At 42.1% G+C, this 23716-nt stretch overlaps 1 long non-coding RNA gene across 1 annotated transcript in view; it reads left to right on the forward strand.

Annotated features, from left to right (window-relative positions):
- LOC113601570 (uncharacterized) overlaps positions 1–22659 on the forward strand; it is a 47985-nt gene extending 25326 nt beyond the window's left edge. The window contains exon 3 of the long non-coding RNA XR_003422862.2: positions 22418–22659. This is a non-coding gene — a long non-coding RNA (uncharacterized LOC113601570). The remainder of the gene's footprint in view (positions 1–22417) is intronic.
- Positions 22660–23716: the final 1057 nt, after the last annotated feature.

The following is a 23716-nucleotide window of genomic DNA, read 5'->3' on the forward strand; positions in this document are numbered from 1 at the left end:
ATTATGGAAAATCGCAACACCCATCTGGCACCAGGCTTCACCTTTAATGACCTTCTTCCAGCACCAGGGAATGTGGTTGTTCTCTGCAATCTGCGGGGACTGGGTGGTCGCAGAGCCTCTGCCAAATGTCCTTCCAGCAGTGGAACCGCTTCTCCCCATGTGGCCCGAGAACCTCCCAGACCCCACTCTGTTCCTGGGGATTCGCCCTTCTCACCAGAGCACCACCAGGTATTGAGCTGTGGAGTTTCAGACTCTGTGCTCCCCCTGCTTATAGAGTCTTAATGGAATTTAAACCCTCTCCTTTCTCCTTTCTCCCTTTTTAGTTCTGTCCCTGTGGCTGTTTCCCCTTTTCCACTTTCTCTCCAGCTGCTTTGGGGGGGGGCGCTTTTCCCGAACTCTCCCCCCCATCTCCATCCTCTCTCTGCATGCAAAAACGGCTCCCTGCCTTCTGCCCTTCTCTCTCCCCCAGTTCACCTCTCTGTGCCCATAGTACCTGCTGAGTTCTGTGGTTCAGGGTGTTCAGATTGTTGTGTTGATCCTCAAATCAGTTTTCTAGTTGTGTAGGATGGTTTAGTGTTGATCTGGCTGTATTTCATCGATGTGAGATGCAAAAAAACCTTCCATGCTGTTCTGCCATCTTGGGTCCTCCAGGATATGTATTGTTTTAAGATGAATTGCTAACTTATTTTCCACGAGAGTTGTAGACTTGGGCACACTAAGCAATACAAGTCTCGCTACTTTGGACTCAGATACACACAAGCCCATGACACACCTGAAGTGAACGCACCCTGCAGATGGGTGGCTGCTTGGATCTCTCCCCTGAGTTTTGCCCCTCCCCACAGGATATGTATGAGCCTCTGCTCGCTGCCTTCAAACAGTCTTCAATTCCATGGCCTCCCACCCTGCCTCCTGATGTCGCATGGCAGTCCCCAACCCAGGTCATGATTTGGCAAAGCAGGATTCAACCCTGCCATGTCCACATAACTAGGAATGAGTGACTTTAGCATGTAAAGTAAAAATAAGGGCAGCTTCTTAAATGTTTAAAGTACAGTGACTCTAAGCTCTTATCTGCCCTCATTAGCCTAAAGCCATTTTCTTTTTCTAGCATTCTTTTCTTGAAAACCAATGTGGTGGGAAAGTCTTTTAAAGTATTAATTGAGGCACTGTCTTTTTACCTGCCAAGAATAGCTGTCCTCCCTCTTCATTTGATAGCTAAAGGAAAGAGCATCCAGAGCTGTGGGTACAATTTATAGGGTGAGACAAAGATGCCAAGTTCATGATTTATATCACTCTAATGTAAGGCAGGATGGATTTTGATGTGGCACAGAGAAAAGAATTTACTTTCCTGTTCCAGGAATAGGAAGGAAGAGACAGGTAAAAGGAGCCCCTATCTGCCGCAGCAGAGCCAATGAGCTGGCCTGAGGAGAGGAGGAGTGTTCTGTGTGACCCCACCTTGCCTCTCCCCACACAGACCCGTGGTGGGGTTGGGTGTGTCTTTGTGGGGATGGGCTGCAGGTGGTCATGAGGAATGTCCGGGACAGGAGAATAATTCCTTCCTTGAATTGGAGGGTTTCAAATAAAGACATTTTGTGCCTCGTTTTCTGCCTAGATCTTTTGAGATACTGTCTTAGTCTGTCTGGGCTGCCATAACAAAATACCATAAACTGGGAGACTCATCAACAATAGAAATTGATTATTGCTCACAGTTCTGGAGGCTGGAAGTCTGAGATCAGGGGGCCAGCACAGTTGGGTTCTCTCTTCGTAGTTGCAGACTGCCTGCTGCCTTCTCATCATATCCATGCATGGTGGAGCGCAGAGAGGGAGAAAGACTCTTATGAGGTGCCAATCCCCTTTATCAGGGCTCTATCCTCCTGACCTCATCCAAACCTAATCACATCCTAATGGCCCCACCTCCTAATGCCATCACATAGGTGGGGAGGGTTTAATATATGAATTCTGAGAGGTCACAAACCCCATAGATTCTCCTCATACCACTAGGCATGGAGAAGCGGTGAAAATGGGGACCTGGCCCATCTATTCACAGGAGGGTCCAGAATGTGGTTGGGGGTGCAGATGGGATCTGAATGCTCTCATGTACCTGGGGATAGGGAAGGTGGAATATGACAATCAGCAGGCTCGTTGCCGGGAACAGAGCAGGTGGACAGCCATAAAATACATGGCTGATGTCTCACAGAATCTTCTGTGTCACAGGGCCAACCTGTGGGCCAGGTCGGAAGGGGGAGTTCAGAGCCATCGCCGGGTGGAGAGAACAGTGGAGGAGATGAGCAACCAGGAACACTGCCTCTCTTCCCCCTGGATGCTACTTTGTGATGTAAACTTTCCCTGAAGGACCGTCTGCTATTAGTGAAGGGGCTGGCACAAGAGTTCAAAAAATAAAATGAGTTGCAATGCAGTTTATTTGCTGCTGTGACGATGGATGAGCACATCTAGTATGTCCTCAGTCACAATCCTTACCCTGACCTGAAAAATCGAAAGTGAGGTTCTCCTGTGGCCAGCTGCTTTCCACACCCCCTTCCAGGGCTCCTCCTGGGGCTCTTTGTGGCCTCATGCCCCCCCTTGTGGTCGTTGCTTGATATGGCTCCCGCTCTGGGTGGGAGGGAGGAAGCTCCTTCACTCAGTCTGATTCAGTCAAAGTGGCTCAGAGCAAAAATGGCCTGAGGTTCCCAGGCTTATGGATGGCTGTTGGTGACATAAACATGGCTACTTCCTGCAAAGTGTGTCCAGGATGTCAGGATGTCAGCTGAAGCAAGATGAATCACTGCCTACTGTGCCCAGACAGGTCTCTCCTAGGACAGTCTGGGCCGTGGGATGATTGCACTACCATCTTCTCTATGGTGAGTGTCTTCTTAGCTTCTCCTTTCCTGCTAGGAGCCCTCATCTGAGGTCATTTTGTCCTTCTGACATATTCTATCACATTAAAAAAAAAGTATATATATATATATATATATATATATATATATATATATATATACCTTTAACCTTGGAATAGTTTTAAACTTACAGAAAAGTTGCAAAGATAGAAGAGTTCCTATATATTCCATACCCAGTTTCTCCTAGTAGTAACATCTTACATTCCTAAGGGACATTTGTCACAACAAATGAGGCAGTATTAAGAAACTATTATTAACTGAAGTCCATACTTTATTCAGCTTTCCCTAGTTTTTTTGTTTTTTGTTTTTTGTTTTTTTACACCTAATGTCCTTTTCCTGTTCTAGGATCCCACTCAGGGTACCTCATTACATTGAATCATGTCTCCTTAGGGACCTCTGGCCTGTGACAGTTTCTCAGGTCTTCTTTGCTTTTGATGAGATTGACAATTTTGAGGAATACTGGCAGAGTATTTTGTCGAATGTCCCTCAACTGGAACTTGACTAGACTGAGGTTATGGGTTTTGTGAGGAAGACCAGAGGTGAAGGACCCTCTTCATCACGTCGTATCAAGGGTACGTGCAGTCAATACAACTCATCACTGTTGATATTGACCTTGATCACTTGGCTGAGGCAGTGTTCATCAGCTTTCTCTAAAATAAAGTTCTCTTTTTCCCCCTTTCCATGCTGTACTCTTAGGAAAGACATCACCCTACACAGTCCTGTTCCATCACTTTCGAATCTCAGTGAGGAAGACCCTGTGTCTCCAGTGGTTGCTGTGTTTTTCAGAGTTGTTCCATAAGCAATTTATTATTTGTGGTACAAGGCACATTAAAAAAATAGAAAATATTAATCAAAAAGGCTTTAAAGACTTCATAGCAATTCAAATTGTTATAGCCTCAGCAGAATATCTTCCCAAAATTGGAATTAGAAAATCATGTAAGAACTTCAGTGACTCAAGAAAAATCACATAATTTGGCACTACCATCAATAGAACAGAAATTTTGTGGAAAATATGATTAAACAACATAATTAGAGGCATTGCCGAAATTAAGGCAAGAAAAATAAATATTTCGGAACTCGTGTGTAATTTGTAAATTACATGTGTCTGTACTTTATGACTCATCCAAACTTGACCGGTAACAGAACACCCAGGCATGTGCAATAATAATTAAATTCAGCTGTCTGATATTTGCCCGCTTGCAGTTGTGGCTTTTTGTGAAGGTGTATTTGTTTTGACAGGAGGGTAGAACATATTTTGCTTAATTTAGAACTTTTAGTTTGTTAGAGGTGTGGCCTATAGACCTCCCTTTGTACTCACAGCCTGAGCCCCCGAAATGCTAGGGGCGGGTGTGACCGTTTGGAGGAACACGAGCATGACCCTCAGCATTGCCAGTGGAAAGCTTCCTCCCTGGCCACTTTGGTGTCTAGTTTGATTCTGTACTTGTTAATGTGCCTCAGTCGAACCGGAGGAGGCTGTGGTGGGGACCTGGTTTATAGCTGATGGCTTAGAAGCCAGGGGACAGCCTGGACTTTCAGCTGGCATCTGAAGGGGGCGGAGGGGCATTCTTGTGGGACAGAGCCCTTCACCTGAGGGATCTGACACTATCTCTGGGTAGACAGTGTCATTACTGAGTTAATTGTAGAACACGCAGCTGGGGTCACAGAAATGCTTGGTGTGGGGACCTCCCCCCTCCACCTGGTGTCAGAAGTGTAGTAAGTGTGGTGGCTCAGTGAGAGTAGAGGAGAAACCCAGGAGGACTGAGACTTTTCTCACTCACTTGGTTATACTCCATGGCACGTATCCCAGTCTGCAGTTAACTTTTAATTTATATATTATCTGTTTAATATTTGTTTTCCTTGATGAGGTTTGAGGAAGATAACGAATCTCACCTTCTTCCTTCTCTGGGTTCAGAGTCAATTAAGAAATAAGACACAGGAGTCAGAGATAAAACATTGGCATTATTACTGGTAACAAAACTACTCTGACAACTTTGCTCATTGCTGACACTTATGACTCATTCCAAGAGAGATGCCTTAGTTTTTACAGTTGGACGATGTCCTTACAGGATATAAGCACTACTCACAATCACCCATTCCCCACTTCTTTCAGGAGTTATTGTAAACATTTCCAGGGATTAAAAAAATTAACCTCAATCTCTTTTAATGCAAACAATTGCCATGTGGCATGCTGGCAGTGGAATTGCAAGAGAGAGCGCATAGGGCTCTGGCCAAACAACAGGGCAGGGGCTGGGAGATAATGGACAGTGTGTGCATAGGCCTGCACCTACATGGGTGTAGTAAATAGGGGTGCTTCTCAGCAAGCAAAGGAGGCCCCTCTTAGAATGTTGGGCTGGGAGTGACAGAGATGGATATTTAGGGGGAAAATCACCCAACATTTCAGAGTCTCGAGCCTGTAGGCACCCTAGAATCTCTGGCTGAAAAGAGAGACCCCAGTTTTTCACTCCTTTTGAAAGGGTATCTTGAGAGTTAGTGAGATTGTATGATTGTGGAAGGTTGCCAGGGGCTATGGACTGGGAGACATAAGAAGAGAATGGATAGCAATAAATCTGGGGAACTCAGAAAGAATGTTCAGAGAGTAGAAACTTTATATATTGGTTGAAAGTAAGCAAAGAAAGCCACTTTAATGCTTATAGTGAGACTGCAGCCGCATTTGGGGAAGGTAAACTAGAGGGAGGAGGTGAGGGGAGATGGGAGAGGCCTTGCCTGGCTTACAGATAAGAGGCAAAAAAACCCCCCAGAAATGCTGTTACCTGTAGAAGTGAGGCTGGGATCCAGCTGTGCCCCTGGAGGATTGCTGTCAGTGCAACAAACTAACAGCTTGTTGTACTCAAATGGGAGTTGAGTAAAAAGCCATTGTTAGAAGGAATGTAAACAAAAACTGCCAGTTAGGCCCACAGAAAAGCATTTTATGTGTTTGAAGCTTAAGAAACAATGGTTCAGGTTCAAGGTTATGTGGAGTTTTAAGCAAATAGTCAGCAGGGTTTACTTTAGGAGGGCATCTTGACACACAACCAAATGACCCAAATAAGGCAAGCACTGTGGAGTTCAGGCAGCAGGTAAGTAAGCCCTTCTGTTCACAATGGGCATCCCAGTCATTCCTTATTTATTTACCTAGTTTTACTTTAGAGTCCAGTTTAGTAGGACTCTAGTAGGAAATGTAATAAATCCAACCTTAGGGACACAGTGGCCTTGAAAAATGTAGGTAGCAATCTAGCAAATTACACGTCTTGTGCAATTTGGTGGGCAAGTTGGTGGGAAGGTGGAACTGAGCTCGCAAATTTGCAGCTTCCAAAGCCATCGGTTTTGAAGACTATGGGGTTACCTAGGATGGCAGTTGACTTTTACTCCTTTAAAAGTGAAGTTTAGGGCTAGATTGGCCCTTTGATATTATCTAATCCTACCCTGTCATTTTAGGAAAGATAATAGACCCAGAGAGGTCAGAGTTTTGCTAAAGATTACAACACCTAGCTAGCAGTTGACTAGGATTCCAGTAATCTGAAGGTGTGCTATGATAAGACTGGAATATGGGAAGTCTATGTCTGTGGGGTATGAATGACAAGCTGGCTCTCCTGAGGCTGTCTTCAAGTCCCTCAGTCCACTTGTCCCCATGCATGAGTCTTGTGGGAATCTCTGGCTTCCCTGACAGCCACCAGGAAGACTTGGGAGAGCCCCTAGGGCCATCAGTGAGTCCTAAGTGAACGGTTTCTGCATGGATGAGCTTCCCGCCGCCACTGCTTGGCCTCTGGCTGCCTGCTGTGGCCAGCTGGCTAGGAGGACAGCAGAGGCTTTTGTGCAATATTCTCTCCTTAGCAATTTCTGAGGAAGAGAGCTTATATGTAGGCCCGTGACACTTGGGGATGGGAGGATTCAGCTTTGGAGACTCAGACATCAGAATTGAGAAGGGGAAGGTCAGTGCATCCTGCAGTTGATCAACTAAGTCTACAAGACTGACCTCCCTGCCTGTCTCCTTCTCATGGCCACTTTTTACTGGAGAACACCTTTAGGGTTTAACTCCCCACCAACGCCTCCTTCTCTGTCCCTCTCTGCCATACTTTGGAGGCCTTTTGTTTGTTTGTTTTTAATATGAAATTTATTGTCACATTGGTTTCCATACAACACCCAGTGCTCATCCCAACAGGTTCCCTCCTCAATGCCCATCACCCACCCTCCCCTCCCTCCAACCCCCCATCAACCCTCAGTGTATTCTCAGTTTTTAAGAGTCCCTTATGGTTTGGCTCTTTCCCCCTCTCTAACTTTTTAGGAGGCCTTTTGGAAAGGTGCTTACCTACTGTAAGAGAGAAAGAAACATCCAGGATGTCAAAGAGCTGATGGCTGAAGGGAGAATATAAAGTAATGATGTCAGCTCTCCTTCCATTTCAAACCCAGCCGCAAAGCTATATTAGGCTAGTGCACACAGCATTATTCAACAGATCTTTGTTGATTGAATGAATACATTGGCAGTAACAAAGAGATTGAGATTTTGGAACACGGTGGGGTATGTTTAGCATGAATTCTCTGATCTCAGGGAAAAGAAAACAGAAAGGCAATTTTCATCTAATTTCAATCAGAATATTCTGGAGATGAAAGGGATCTTAGTGATTATTTGGTTTCTTTGTTGTTTTACAAATAGGAATTTAATGACTTGCATTTCTTGCTGGTTCAATAACATACACTTAAATATTTTTGTTTTTGAATTGAATGGAATATATATTGGATAGATACTCAGATTGCTCTTGCCTCAAATTTCCCATTTGCTGCTCATGTTTCCTGAATGTTTCCTTGTGGAGTGGCTCATTAAGGTGGGAAACAGGTGGTAGCTTTGGGGTCTTAATGCTTTAATCCTACATTTTACCATTCCTAGCTGGGCTCCCTTAACAGTTACAAAAACTGTGGGAGGGTCAGATTTACAAATACTGACAACGTTGCCAGGGCTGTTTTGATGAGTGCAGTTCAAAAGCATAACACACAGTCTCCACCCTCTTCTTTTTTTTTCTTTTAAAGCTATTACATACTACTATTAAGTAATTTAGATAATCTAGAATGCTAATAATCAAGACCCATGCTCCAAAACACCACACAGCAAATAGATGCAGGATTGCAGTCCAGTTTCAGCTCTTAGAGAATTGAAGGGAAAGGCAGCACAATGGCTACGAGCCTTTAGGGACATCACTCAAATTGTTGAAGCCTTGCCACAGCCAGAACCATGTTTAGCACATAGTAGGTTCTTAATACTTATTATGTGATGAATGCATATATCTGTATAAAGACAGTACTTAAATGCTTTTCAATAATGACCTGAAAACTATATCAGAACAAGTCTTAACTTTGCCCTGCACAATCAAATGATATGTGTGCATGGCAGGCACTTGACAGGTGATATACACTCTGTTGCAAAGTTGCAACTGCTACTTCTGTCATTTATCCATGGAACAAACATTTAGTGAGTATCCACTACATGTAAGACACCAGAGATAAAACTTTGAACAAATTATTATTGATAATAATAATATAGGAGAGAGTATGGGCTTTGGAATTGGACTCACCTGGATCTGGATACACTCTTATGACCTCTAGAGTGAATTGGGGCATACCAACTTTATCTGAGCCTCACTTTTTGCATCTGTAATTTGGGGATATTAGTACTATCCGTGAAAGTTGGGTTGTTACGGAGATTAAATATAAAGTAAAAAACATCTGTAACATTTACAAAGTCACAGAAGATGGTCAGCACACATTTATTACTGGCAGTACTAGTTAGCCGTGTGGGAAGGTTTTCCCAGAAATGTTTCAGATGCTATGGCATTTCACCACGAGAGGGAAGCATAACCACACTATTTGGAACACAGCTTTCTCCCCACACAGATGGCTCTCAGCACTCAACACAGTGTTACTCCCATATTGTGAGTTTAACGCAACATTTAAAGGCCTAAATAGCTTAGTATAATATTTTAAAAGTGGCAGGTTCTAACCTCCAGGCTTCTAGTCAACTGGGTATTGATAAGAACGATCAATTAAGTATTCTGCATTCCAGATGTTGAGAATATTCTTGCAATGAGGACTCAGCTGGATCTGAATTGTTGAGTCTTAAAAATTAAGCCAAGTTATCTAACAGCATCAGGCTGTCTTTGGCTAAATCCAGAATTTCATGGAATTGGTCAAGCTGTTAAACTTAGGCCTCCTGGCTGCCATTTGAGATTCATATAAATTCTTTACTTTGAGACATTCTAGATCGAAGATTTGAAGATGCAGTCTTTCATTTAACATATATTTATTGTGGACCTACTAGGTACCAGGTGCTGTTTTCAGTGCTTACTATTCAGCAGGAGATTAAAAAACCTCAAATGAAGTCATTATCACTATCATTAAGCAATAGATCAGATTTATCAAATTCCTAAATGGAAAGTGACAAGAAAGAAGCAGCCAGTGTGTGAAACAATAGGGCACGGTGATCAGTTCTTGCATCAGGGCTTGTAACTGACTTTCTCAGATCCCTTTGTTGGAGTGGCCCAGTGCTGGCCCTCGCTCATGGCTGATGTCCTGGACTTGACTAATGCAACGTCCCAGCCACGAACATTTGCATTAGTGATTCTAAATCTTCATGCCATGACACACGGGTGTAAACTGGGAACTGTAAGGAGTAAATAAGGGAACATTTGCTGTTCCTGTGGATCTCAGCCTGGAAATCAGGCAGCCCAAACTGTAGCTCGCTTCATCCTCCTGAGTCACTCTCATTTCATTTTGTTCCCTCCTTCTGGTAGGATGACAGAAACTTCCTTTAGTTGTTTTGTGTGTCTAATTCTGGGGTTGGTGGTGCGGCCGGGGGCAGAGGGTGACGTGAAGACACTGGTGTGTCCACAGAGGCAATCTTGTAAGCCCTGGATGTCATCTGGGCCATGGACACCTGTTGAGAAGTCCGTTACTCATCTGGTCCCTGGTTATCAGTTCACTCAGGTTACCAAGGAGACATCCATCCTCTCTCCTGTAAGTTTCAGATTCATTAGCTCATTCACCTACTTCCTGTGCCTTTAGGGGCAGAGAGATTGCCTTGTCCCACTCTGTGGGGCTGCTGTGGCCCTGTCTAGTTGTCCCAGAAACACCAGGCATCTCTTCCTTCTCTGAATCTTGCTGCCTCCCAGAGTTTTTCCCTAAGAATGGGGAGCCTCTTCCCTGCTCTCTGATGCCTCATCTCAAGCCTGCCTGGGGACTTCAATGCCTCCCTGGGATTGGCCCAAAGTAGGCCCCCCTTTCTCTGCATCCTCAGCTTCTATGATCTCATTGCTTCCCCTGAGGCTTTCTACCTCAAGCTTGGGAAATTCTTCCAAATTTAGGAGTGGGAGGGAGCCTTGCTCTTTTATTCATGATTTATCTCTAAAAACCTGTACCCCACATTAAGGAATCTACTCTTGAAATCATTGTTGCACTATATGCTAACTAATTTGGATGTAAATTAAAAAAATAAAATTAAAAGAAAAAACCTGTACCCCAAATTCTCTTTGTTTCACCTAATGTCTGGCCTTTTGGGAAAACCAAAATCTGGGATGAATCTTGAAGCCTGTTTGATTTTCTCCTTGTTGTGTCTCTCTGCCTCCCTTTTCCCCACAAAACAAGTCCAGGCTAACCTAGATGCTTGGGGGTGGGCAGGAGGAGAAGGATAGAAAGGTGAAAAGGGATACAGAGAAAAAATATTGGTTAATATTTCAAATATATTATCCTGCCATACCAATAATAAAGTACCAACATTTGTGAATGATTTATCTTTTTTATAAATTGGAGTGGTTTCAAGGTTATCCCTATAATAACTTCCATCCTATTGTTCATTTGGATTTTAGTTTGATCATTTCTTCCTCAGGGAAGGGTCTCCTGACCTACCCTCTTCTCTGCTTTCATAGCACTGTTTTTCTCCCTCTCATAACACTTACTCTCATTTTTAATAATTGTGGTAAAGTACAAATAACAATATTTGCCATCTTAACCACTTATTATTTATTTATTTTATTTGAGAGAGAGAGAGAAGAGGGGAAGAGAGAGAGAGAGAAAGAGAGAGAGAGAGAATCCTTAAATAGGCTCTATGCTCAGCATGGAGCCTGACATGGGGCTGGATCTTGCGACCCTGGGATCATGGCCTGAGCTGAAATTAAGAGTTGGATGCTCAACTGACTGTGCCACCCAGGCACCCCCATCTTAGCCATTTTTAAGCGTATAGTTCCGTGGCATTAAACACATCCACTGTGACCACCAGTGTGGTCCACTGTGGACCACTGTGACCACCAATCCATCCACAGTGTTCTTTTCATCTTACAAACGTAAAATAATTTTAACTTTGTGTGATTCTTTGATTAATGTTTGCCTGCTTCACGAGGATCTCAGCTCCATGGTGGTTCAGACTGTGTTCTGTTCTCCTCATTGATATATTTTAGCATCTGGCACAGTGTGTACCATAGAGTAGTTGCTCACAGAATAGTAGTTACTGAATGAGTGGGTGGCTCTCATTTCCTTTCCTTATATGCATTCTTGAGTAGGACAGAAAGGAAATAGGTACAGCTAGCATGCCAGAAACTTCTCACAACCCTGGGTGCATGTGGGAGTATGTTGTACAATTTAACAACGTCTAGAGAAATTTGCATGTTTTGGGTTAATATGGTAGACTCACAATGCATCTTTTCCCCAAAACCCAATGAAATAAGGAAAAACTGTAAAAGCAAAAACAAACAAAAATACAGTAACCAAAGGAGGAAAGAGACATAGTATATATCAATAAGGTTAAAGAAACTAGCCACTGTGAAGACACTGAGAAGATGCTGGAACAGAGTAGAATCCCAGGCTGCCCTGGACTCTTTAGAAGCCAGACTGGATAAGCCAGAGGCAATAACATTCTGAGAAATCTCATGAATAATCCCAATTTGAAAAGAGGGAAACTGAGCAAACCAACCTTCTATTTTTCTTCATCTGACTGAGAAATAGTGGGAATGAATCCTGAAAGAAAGGGGCATAGGGGTAGGTAGCTCCTTGGTTAGGCATGGAACTAGAGAAACCCACTGACATGCATGGTCATCTAGCAATGGGAACAAGATACACACATTGCCAAAGGGTGGCCCTTTGGACAGTACAGATATCAAGATGGTGGAAGAGAGCAGGATTAAGTTTTCTAACCAAAGCTGCTCTACCCACCAATTCCAGGTGAGCTCTCCCATCTGTGTTTTGGACAGGAAACTAAACTTGTCTCAGCTACAGTGGGAAGAGTGCCAAGAAGTCAGCCCACTACAACAGAGCAGCTAGAAAGTCCATTCAGGGCTGTCGAGCATGAACAAAATATAAATGGCATGGCAGGAATGCAAACCTTCTACAGCAGAAGACACAACAAACTACAAACCAAAGTCAATAAGCAAGAAGTATATTACACAGATTCTGTTTTAGAAAAAAACATAAGGAACAGAAGAAAATGCTTTGCAATCTATGTTATAGAACAATTTGACTTTAGAAGAGAACAAATATAATAAATTGGTAACTCAAACATAGTAAAACAATAGCATGCAATCAAGGAGTTATGGAAACCTGTGGAATTCAGTTCAAGAACTAAATGATATCACTATGGAACTAATAACTGGGAATAGCAAAGAACAACATTTAAACATTGCTGAAATTTGAATTATTAATATAGAAGAAAGACTTGAGGCAATCTAGGTAAGTGTAATTAAAAGGGTAAGAATTAAAGCAATCGAATTGAAACTAATAGATGTAAAATGCAAGAAAACAAATCAACATAAAAGTATTGGGTGGCTCTAAAAAATATTCAGGGAAATAACGAAGAACCTGTTTTCTCAATTAAAGATAACACTGAGTATACAAATCCAAAGGGCATACTATGTTCTAGAAAAATTAGAAGAATAAAGCTCAACACTAAGACGTTTTAGTTAAGAAGCTAAAACTCAATAATAAGAAACAATTCTTTAGGAATCTAGGGAGAAAAGGCAAGTCCTTCACAAGGAGAAAAAAAACTAGACTGGTCTTAGGTTTTCCCACAGTTTTTAAAGGCAGAAGACAATGGAACTAGAGCTTTAAAATATTCCTAGGGAAACGTTTGACTGTGAACCCTCTTACCTGTCTAAGATGATGTTCAGGTGTAAAGGGAATTTGAAACACAGAAGAATTTATTTTATTTCATTTATTTATTTTTCCAAATTTTTATTTAAATTTTAGTTAACATATAGTGTAATACTGGTTTCAGGAGTAGAATTTAGTGATTCATCGCTTACATATAATACCCAGTGTTCATCATAACAAATGCCCTCCTTAATACCCATCACCCATTTGGTCCATCCCCCACCCACCTCCCTCCATCAACCCTCTGTTTCTTCTCTATCATTAACAGTCTTTTATGGTTTGTTTTCCTTCCTCTCTGCACCCTACTTCTCATATGTTCATTTGTTTTGTTTTTCGAATTGTTTTCGAGTGAAATCATATGGTCTTTTATTTTTCTCTTTCTGACTGACATGTCGCTTAGCATAATCTACTCTAGTTCCATCCATGTCATTACAAATGGTAAGATTTCATTCTTTTTGATGGCTGAGTACTATTCCATTATGTGTGTGTGTGTGTGTGTGTGTGTGTGTGTGTGTGTGTGTGTGATAAAATAGAAGAAATGGATAAAAAAGATGTGATATATATATATATATATATATATATATATACACACTACACACACACACACGTATATTATAATATATATATATATATATATATATATATATATATATACCACATCTTTTTTTCCATTTATTAGTCAATGGACATTTGGGTTCCTTCCATAATTTGGCTATTGTTGATAGTGCTGCTATAAACATTGGGGTGCATGTGCCCCTTTGAATCTGTATTTTTGTATCCGTTGGATAAATACCTAGTAGTGCAATTGCTGGATCATTGGGTAGTTCTATTTTTAACTTTTTGAGGAATCTCCATTCTGTTTTCCAGAGTGATTGCACCAGTTTTCATTCCTACAAACAGTGTTAAGAGGGTTCCTCTTTCTCCCCATCCTCACCACCATCTGTTGTTTCCTGTGTTGTTAATTTTAGCCATTCTGACAGGGAAACAGAAGAATTTAAAGAATTCAGCACCTGTATGAGCTTCTTGGGGAAAAAAACTACATGCAGTTAAAGCCAGCCACTTAATGTGTGAATCAAAATGCAGAATGCAGGAATGTAGAAACCCTAGAAAATACTGTGTTGAACACTAAATTCATATAAATGTAGAATTCATGTTAAACAGCTATGAGAATTATGTGTAAAGAACAAAATGTGAGTGTTGTTAACACAGACAGTGTAGAAACTATAATGTAACTAGCAAATATCAGGAAGAGGGGAGAGGATAGGAAGATATGTGAGAATATGAAAGTCTTCATCTCTCATAGCAAATAGCTGGGAGTGAAGAGAAACTTGTATCAAAATAAGTAGCTTAAAAAAATCCTGCAATCTTCAGATTTTTTTAAAGTTTATTTATTTTGAGAGAGAGAGAACATGAATGGGGGAGGGCAGAGAGAGGGGGAGAGAGAGAGAATCCCAAGCAGGCTCTGCCCTGTCAGCGCAGAGCGTGACTCAAGGTTTGAACTCTCGAAATGTGAGATCATGACCTGAGCCTAAATCAAGTGTCAGACACCCAACCAACTGAGCCACCCAGGCACCCCAACATGTGTGATCATTTTAACTTAATATGAACAGTTATTCCTGGCTGTGGGATTTTGATTTTATTTCAAACTTTGGCTTTATGTTTTCTACATTCTTCGTTATACAATATTTGTTTCTACATTCTTTTTCCACATTCTTTTTACATTTATTTATTTATTTATTTATTTATTATTTATTTTATTTTTGAGAGAGAGAGAGGGTGAGTGGGGGAGGGGCAGAGAGAGAGGGGGAGACACAGAATCCGAGGCAGGCTCCAGGCTCTGAGCTGTCAGCACAGAACGCGACGCGGGGCTTGAACCCATAGACCGTGAGATCATGACCTGAGCCAAAGTTGGACACAAGCAACTGAGCCACCCAGGCGCCCCTACATTCATTACATTTTTATAGTAGGTTTGTAGCATTTTTCTGAAAATGAGTGTTTTTTTTAAATTAAAAAAACCTAGGAGAGCCTGGAAGTCAACACAATGCATTAATAGTGGCCAACTCTAGGTTGGTGGAAATTGGGTGATTGTTATGTTTTTGCTTTGTACTTTTCTGAATTTGTTTAGTTTTTTAAAGACTTGTAGAGAGAAAAATAAAAAGGATAAGTTGGGAATATCTGCTTCATGTCAACTGAATAGCAATCATGCAGGCCTCATTTATGGACTGCCTAATATATTTAGGGACAGGTTGATAGAAGGACTGGCTGGCCCGAATGGGTTGTGGGATCTGTCATAATAAGCTGCAGGGTGACAGGCTGGTGTGGTACATGGCCACTCTTGGGTGGTCTAGGAGAAAAGTGACAGTGTCTGGGTACTGGGAGTCTCTTTTGAGAGACTAGCAGAATTAAAGAAATTTCAAGAGAACAGTCAGACCTATTCATCATTGCATATACTTAAATATGCCATGACTCAATTTTCCCCTTGAAGCATAACACCTTGTAAAGTCTGGGAACACTTATAGGTGTTAATTTTTTCATTGACTTTGTAATGGAATTTTATTCTACTTATTAAGCATTCGACACAGAGGGAAATACATCAATGAAAACCAGTGAAACAATAAAAATTTTATACCAAAAATAAGAGCAGATTTTGTTATATTAATAGGAAGAGGATATGATGCCTAAACAGTAGGTAAAACACAAAGCTACTATGGCTAAAAAGTAGCTATGTGTCCATAATGTCCTAACCATTGCTGGTCTGATTCTTTACTCGTTGCTCTACACAGGCAGGCATGGCAGAGTCAAAAGAGCATGAAGGTTAATGTCAAAGTCCTGCTCCTCCACCCACAGTTTCCTTCTCCAGGAAGTAGAGACACTAAAGCTGACTTTGTGTCCTCACTTTCTAGGTAAAGACACTGAGACTCAGAGAAGTGAAGGCTTGCTTAGGCTCATACCTCTACTTTGGCTAACAGGGAAGTTTGAATGGAAGGACTAGCTTACGGAGAAGCACGGAAGTTCAGAACCTAGATTGGGGAAAAGGAGTTGACCCTGAAACCTTTTTGGCGGAGCACATGCGCCATTCATCAGGATGATGTAATTCCAGCAACCTGTGTGTCCTTGTGGTGAAATGGCCACTCCATGTTATCAAGAAGCCTTGCTATCTTTTCTTCTCTCCTTGGTTCATCTGCTGATGAGCACATTGTCTAATTCTAGAAGCCTCAGTGGTCAATAGCTGTTATTGGTAATGTGTACATGGAGGAGACCTGAACATTCTTGGACTGCAAAGAAGACAGTGTTCAGGAACAAAGCCGGAGCTAGACCCTGGAGTGCTCCTGGTCCAGAAGCGAGGGACCACGGGCCAGGCACTGCTGGACAGTAAAAGAGTTGGGGGTAGAGAAGTCAGGAATGAAGATAGGGCACTGTATGTAGTTGTTGTGGTCTCACCTAGAGGGGTTTACTTCAAGACCCCAGGAAGGAGTGGCTCAGTGATGAAGTGATGCAGGGAGGACACAGGTCCATGGAGACTTGGGAACAGGTGAGGGTTATAGTGACTGCCTCTTAGACACAGGTCTTTAGCCTGAAGTGGGCAGATTTGGCTGACCTTATTCCCTCACGTGGGGATTGAAAGTCTGCATCTTGGAAGTATGTGCTTCTTTCCAGAGGAGCCTCTGGCAGACGTTTGGACAGGGCTGTGCTAAGATTTGTGCTTTGCCGCATTTTTATGTTCAACCTCCTACCCGTCCCCTCTCTCCTCACTCTTCCTTTCTCCAGGGTCTTCCCATTTGCAAAATCGAGAAAGCACACATTTAGCCACAACAGGAGAACAGAACAAAGATACTTTATGAAAAAGAGACATGATCTCATAGAAGAGGGATGTTTATTTACCCCAGCCCTGGAGAAGTTCATTCTAAGGGCACAATTCTAAAAGCCAACGAGACAAACACCTGTGGGGGAGCTGGGTGCTTAAAGTAAGTTAAGACTAAAGAATGGTCGTTGCCTCGGGGCCCTAAAATCTAAAGGAACTAGCACAGATTTAAAGACAAACTCTCAAAGTTACCTTTTCCTCCCCACTGACTTTAATTTTTTATTTTTGCTGTTTTTCCTGAAGTCTTTTTTATATTTGGAGAGGAGAAGAATGTCCTTGGGGAGTCAGGAGAATTGGGTTAAAATTAGGAACTGTGGACATCAGGTGTAAGCAGTGAATTTCAGAGAGAGTCACAGTGGAAGAAGGTGGGTATGGAGTCAGGGGTTAGACTTTGCTCACCGCCAGGTTCATTTTCCCCAGAATCTACCTTTCTCTTACTTGTACCTGTTTTCTCCTCCTCCTACGGCTGAGGCATGTCCATTGGTTTACTCTTTTACATGCTGAGCTAAAGATTTCTTAAACAAGGTCACCTCCCAGCTCTTGAAGAAACAGTCTGTTGTTAGGCTCAACACATAGTAGGTGCTCAGATATTCACTAAAGTAATAAGTTAATAAGTTTCAGGCTTAACACAAACAGAGTAACCGAGGCTCAGAGACATACTCATTCACTGTACAAGGTTGTATCCTAGCCAGGAGCAGAACTTCAGGTCTGGTTGAGGTCAGGGAAAATGCACATAAAAATAGTGAATTGTGGATGCAGGGTATTGTCAGTGTTCACATGATGAGTACAGGGTGTTAGCCGGCAACTCACAGGAGGGCAGTGTGGGCTGAAGCCACCAGTAAGACTTCCTGGAAAAGGCGGGGCTTGGGTCAAAAGAGAATCAGTGAGGAGGCAGGAGGGAAAGCAGGCAGGAGGTAAGCTTTGAGCCAAGGCTAAGGGGCAGTAATGTTTGTGAATTATTTAGTTCACGTAATACCTGGAGTATTGGTGTCCCTGGTAGACTGGTTTGGCTAAAGAAGTCTGAGTGGAGGCACTGTGGCAGATGAGGCTGCAGAAATCAGCAGATGCCAGGCTGGGAAGTGCTGGCCCTCTTTGTCATTTGCATCGTCCTGGTTCTTGATTCCCAGGATGAAGTGGACCCTTGGGTACATGCACTGCTCATATGCCCCCTTCAGGACTAGGCACACATTCTCCCAGCTGCCAGGAATGTTGCCAGCTGAGAGCCCATAGTTGAGTTTCTCCCCCGAAATGAACTGCCTCATTCACTCTCATGACTAGTTGATGTGGGGGTACAAAGGCCCCGTCCCCTTGCCCCAAAGGTGGGTCAACTCTTAAGAGCCATCCCAACTTCAGAGCTCCTGTGTGACATGCCAAGGTCTCTGCCCTCCCCCCAACCCCCAACAATGTCTCCCTCTGCCCGTTTCTGCTCCTCACTCCCTTGCAGGTATGTTTCAGGAGGGCACTCCCTGTATGCTTTCTGCATGGAAATCTGCTGTTTCAGCATCTGTTTCCTAGGGGACCTGACTTAAGCCAGTTGAGACACAAATGTTTCTAAGAAGCAGACTCTGAGAAAATTGAGAACAATGAAAGCCCCATTGCCTATGGCACGTGGAGTCATGCTAGCCCTTGGCCTGCTGGAATTGTGTAATCATTAGAACTTGGCCAGGGGTAAGAGAGAACACTGGTGGTTCAATAGCTCAGGCAAGCTATTGAAGGGTTTGGGGAAAGCATTAATGATAAGGTCTTGTATTTGAATAGCTCTTGCTGGGGGGCTATTGATGCCCTGGTGAAAGACTGAGGATGATCAATGACCAGTTTAAGTCACTGACTAGTGAAGGCTAGAGGTCCTCCTTGGTAGGTATAAATATTCTTTTTTTTTTTATGTTTATTTATTTTTGAGAGAGACAGAGAGACAGAGTGTGAGCAGGGGAGGCGCAGAGAGAGGGAGACATAGAATCCGAAGCAGGCTCCAGGCTCTGAGCTGTCAGCACAGAGCCCAATGCAGGGCTGCAACTCATGAACTGTGAGATCATGACCTGAGCCTAAGTCAGATGCCAAACCAACTGAACCACCCAAGTGCCCCTGTAGGTATATTCTTGACTATTGCAGCCAGAGGGCAGGAAGGTTGAAGAGATGGCTCGGTATTTAATTATATGAACTGTGGATCTCCAGAGAAGGTTGAATTCACAGCCCAGCAGGTTTCCCTCACCAGGTCAAGACCCAGACCCTGAGTAGGAGGAAGGAGGACTCTGAAATTTGGGATGGAGACATCTGAGCTGATGCATTCAGAATTTTTTAATCCCCAGAAACCCCTGAACCATTTGGGTCTGCAGAAGTAGCCGACTCTGCCTTGCAGTTATCTGAGGCTTGATGGGTTGAAATGTGGGACTAGGAAGGTTATAAGACTAGAAATGAGGGGAAGGGTGTGGGAGATGACAAGAAGGAAAGAGGTTTGTGTTCTGGTGGTCTAATTCTTCAATGGCTACTGGAGTAGGAGGCGATTTAATACATTGATGAATAAGGTATTGTAATAGAAATAAATATGGTTTGTCTATGTGCAGATTAGGTATAGTAAATCTCACATGTCCTCAAGATAGAATGTATTTTTCTCTTCCTATTTTCCAATTTCCATTTTCAGTTTTATGTCATGAAATAATAATAACAATTCTTGCAACAGTGATTACACTAATAAATAACATTGTGCATTAGTGCATGAGAATGAAGAATGTACATTATAAATAATAATAGTTTATTTATGATACTCTCTCTACTCACCCTTTCTGTTCTCTCAGCAAGGTGCTTGGGGGATCTCAAAAAGCTACCACATTCCCCTGCACACACATATTTCCAGAGGAGATATTGTTACATGTGTATTTCACAAATAAGAACTCCTCCAAATGACAGTTAATAAAAAAAAAATGGTAATCCTAGAATAAAAATCATTAGAGATGGTGGACATTTATTAAATTTATGTACCACTGAAACTTGGTTTTATGAATCTGAAACTTAATTTAGACATTTTTGGAATACAGATAGATAAAGATCTTAGTAAAACATTATTGGCTTCAGGTAGAAAAATACACTCACATGACATTTTTTTCTGGTAAAGCTATGCATATCCTTTAAATTTCATTGGTTTACAGATGTTTGGATTTTTGGACCAATACATTAAAAACAACAACAACAACATTTTGAAGACCAACATTGGCTGCAATCTATTTTGTGAATTAAGTTTATTTGGAAAAAAAAAAAAAGAGTCAGTGTTGTTTTAATACCATTATTCCATAAAAAAGAATGAAGATTGAACAGTAAAAAGGTAGGAAGAATATAATCTCACAATAAAGGCCTTTAAATTTATCCAATGAATAAAAGAATTAGCTTCATAAAAAACTCCTGGTTATTTTATTTATCTCATTTTGCTGGGAATCAATGAAAAGTTTTGTCAAGGCAGGTATGAATGCTATGCATGGACAGAAGTTTAGGAATCACTAGTATAATACATTTCTCTTTTTTTGCCTCCAATTTTTTATTTAAATTCTAGGTAGTTAATATACAGTACAGTATTCGTTTCAGGAGTAGAATTCAATGATTCCTCACTTACGTATAACACCCAGTGCTCATCACAAGGGCCCTCCTTAGTATTCTTAGCCCATCACCCATCAGCCCATCCCCCCCACCTCCCTCCATCAACCCTGTTTGTTCTCTATCATTAAGAGTCTCTTCTGCTTTGCCTCCCTCCCTCTCTGTCTTTTTTTTCTTCCCTTTCCCTATGTTCATCTGTTTTGTTTCCTAATTTCTGCATATGAGTGAGATCATATGGTAGGAATCACCAGTAGAATACATTTCTATGAATTAGGCATAGGAACGTTTTAGTTACCTCGGCTGGTGAGATGGAGAAAGCATATCACAGGATGATTTGAAGTTGCTTGCTCTGGGGCCGCTGTTCTCATGCTTTAGCATCAGAATTCCCTGAAAAGCATCTTCAAATACATGTTGCTGCCTCAGCCTCAGAGTTTCTGAATCCATGGCTGAGAGACACAAATCTGTATTTCTACCAAGTTGCCAGGCGGTGTTCGTGCTGCTGGTCAGGAGCTCACACACTGAGAACCAATATTCTAGGTTATTAAAATGTATTTTCTTTCTTTTTCTTTTTAGAGGGAGAGAGAAAGAGAGAGAGAGAGGGAATCTTAAGCAGGCCCCACACTCAGCACAGAGCCTGATGTGGGGCTTGATCCCACGACCCTGAGATCATGACTTGAGCCAAAATCAAGAGTCGGACACTCAACTGACTTATCCACCCAGGTGCCCCTAAAATGTATTTTCTGTTTTTAAGGAATGTTATATTAATTTGACAGTCTTCCTTCCTTGTATTACTTAGAAAGTAGATTCAGACAGCAAGTTCTAGTTCATAGAATAGAAAATGCAAATATCTTGCCCAAGTGTTCCATGGCCCAGATGCCTCTATCACCTTGTCTTTTGGGTGAATGAAGGCTGACACATCTTTGTAGAACCTTTTAAAAATAATCATCTCCTCTTTCCTTAACTACCCAAGTGGACTCTATCTCCCTCCCTCCCCCTTCTATTTCTGTCTCCCTTTTTCTTTCTTCCTCTTTCCTTATCTCCTTCCCTTTTCCCTTCCTTTCTTTCTTTTATAGATAGCCCCATTAGATTCTGGGCTTGTGGAAAAGAAGTGCCTTAACTCATTTGCCTTTGAATCCTGGAATCTAGCTGCACGCCTGCTGTTGATCTTGTCCATTTGTTTGGCGTAGCATGGCAATAACCAAATCAACGAACTGAGTAATCAACTAGTGGATTTTCTCTCCATAGATTGTCTGGATTATTCCAGCGAAACACTTTGTTTCCTCCCCCTTGGCGCCTTCCCGCTATAATCTGTGGCACGGTATTATTTTCCTTAGATCATGTGGACAGCTATTTAAACTGCCCACTTTAAGTGTCTGCTGTGGGGTGCACTGTACCAGCCTATAAGTCAAATATTGGAGCAAATGCATAGACGTCTCATATTTGTCAATTACTAGCCTAACTAGCCTTCCTGGATTAGAATCATGTTCAGTGTATCCCTGGAAAAAGTTTGTGTACTATTCCTGTTAGCTTTGGGGGACATCAGAGTGTGGTGCTTTAGATATCCAAATTTCAAAACCCTTCAAGGTCCTTTTGCATGTCAGACATATATGGAGTATTAAATAGGCTTTGGGTATTTTTCGAGATTCTAAAGGTAGGAATGGAAAGCTGGAGCAGTCTGGAGCATCTGAGTATTCCCGTGGCCCAATGCCCCTTTTCTCCATTTCCTATACACTGTATTGTTTTTGAAATCAGGGGACAACATAATGGGATATCAAAAAACTGACAGGTACAAATACACAACCAAATGCAGAATCTTGATTTCATGGATTTGTTTTCACCATTCTGGCCTAGTTTTTAAGACCCAAGACTTGTGATTGTGTGACCCAATATACAAGAAAAAGCTGAATAACTGTGGAAAAAATAGGTTTGTAATTTGTATTACATTTATCACTGTTTCCAGGTCCATAAAGACAGAGATGAGAAAGCAACATACATTCAGGATATAGACTTGGTCCAAGGAGCAGAAAGATACTCAGGTAACAGAATGGGATAGAATACATAAAAGGGGTTGGGTTAACAAAATATTTAAGTTATTTCCTCTAGCTAACATAAAATATAACTTTTCTCTCTCTATCATATGTTAACTAAGTGAAATAAAGAACATCTTAAAATTAATTTTTGTCGGGGCTCCTGGGTGGCTCAGTCTGACCTAGGCTCAGGTCATGATCTTGTGGTTTGGGAGTTTGAGCCCTGCATCAGGCTCTGTGCTGACAGCTTGGGGCCTGGAACCTGCTTCGGAATCTGTCTCCCTCTCCCTCAGCACCTCCCCCACTCATGCACTCACTCGCTCTCTGTCTCTCTCTCTCTCAAAAAAATAAACATTAAAATTTTTTTAAAAAGTAAAATTAATTTTTGTCCCAAAATGCTATTTTCCATAATACCTCATGAACAAGAGTTACTCATTATTTCTTAGACATTTTTAGATTGCTTGCACTCTTTCATTTAAGAAATGTAGAGTGTCTTGTCCCCGGAACTACACAGTTAATGAACATTTGTTTCGAGTGCTTTGTTACATTTCACTCAAAAGGTCTAGGAAGTGCCACGTACTATTAGAAGCAACAATTTTTATTTTGTTTGCAGACAATTCAATTATGGAAAATACCCAGAAAGAAGTTGCGAAAAGAATATCATTAGACAACCAAGTAGCTTTCCTCTCTTCTGTATGCTAGGAAGAGGGATCAGCCTGCTGGTAATTGACTACAGAATTGGGTTGTTCCTGGAGCAAGCATCTTATTGAGATTGTAGGAGATACTAAGCAATACACAGCAAGCCCGCTTGTAAGAAAACCTAGGATGTTCAGGGGGGTGAGAGTTGGGGAGGAGCAGATTTATCGTTGACCTTACTTGAAACGGAAAGACTCTTCCATGTTTAAGGCAAGAGCAGCTCCGCCAAATAATACCCTGTTCCCCCTTTTATTCTTCTGGCCCAAAGTGAATTTGCTCCTCCTTGAGTCTTAGAGCATTTTTCTGTCTGTCGTTTTTTTGTCAAGTAAGGAGACACGGCTTCACATCAGCCTAGCAGGAAGAGAGGCAAAACTGGGGCCATGTTTGCTAGGAGTCAGGGCCACTGTGTGTTAGTTTCACATATAGGTGTTGCCTCCCTTCAGTGATCTTAGAAACGTAACCAGCAATTGGATAGGCAGTCTTTGGCAGGTCTGGCCGGCTTCCCTCTCTCTTCCTCCTCCCCCACTGTGGGTGCT

The sequence above is a fragment of the Acinonyx jubatus genome, chromosome B3, assembly GCF_027475565.1.
Source record: "Acinonyx jubatus isolate Ajub_Pintada_27869175 chromosome B3, VMU_Ajub_asm_v1.0, whole genome shotgun sequence".
In the NCBI taxonomy this organism is placed as follows: Eukaryota; Metazoa; Chordata; class Mammalia; order Carnivora; family Felidae; genus Acinonyx; species Acinonyx jubatus.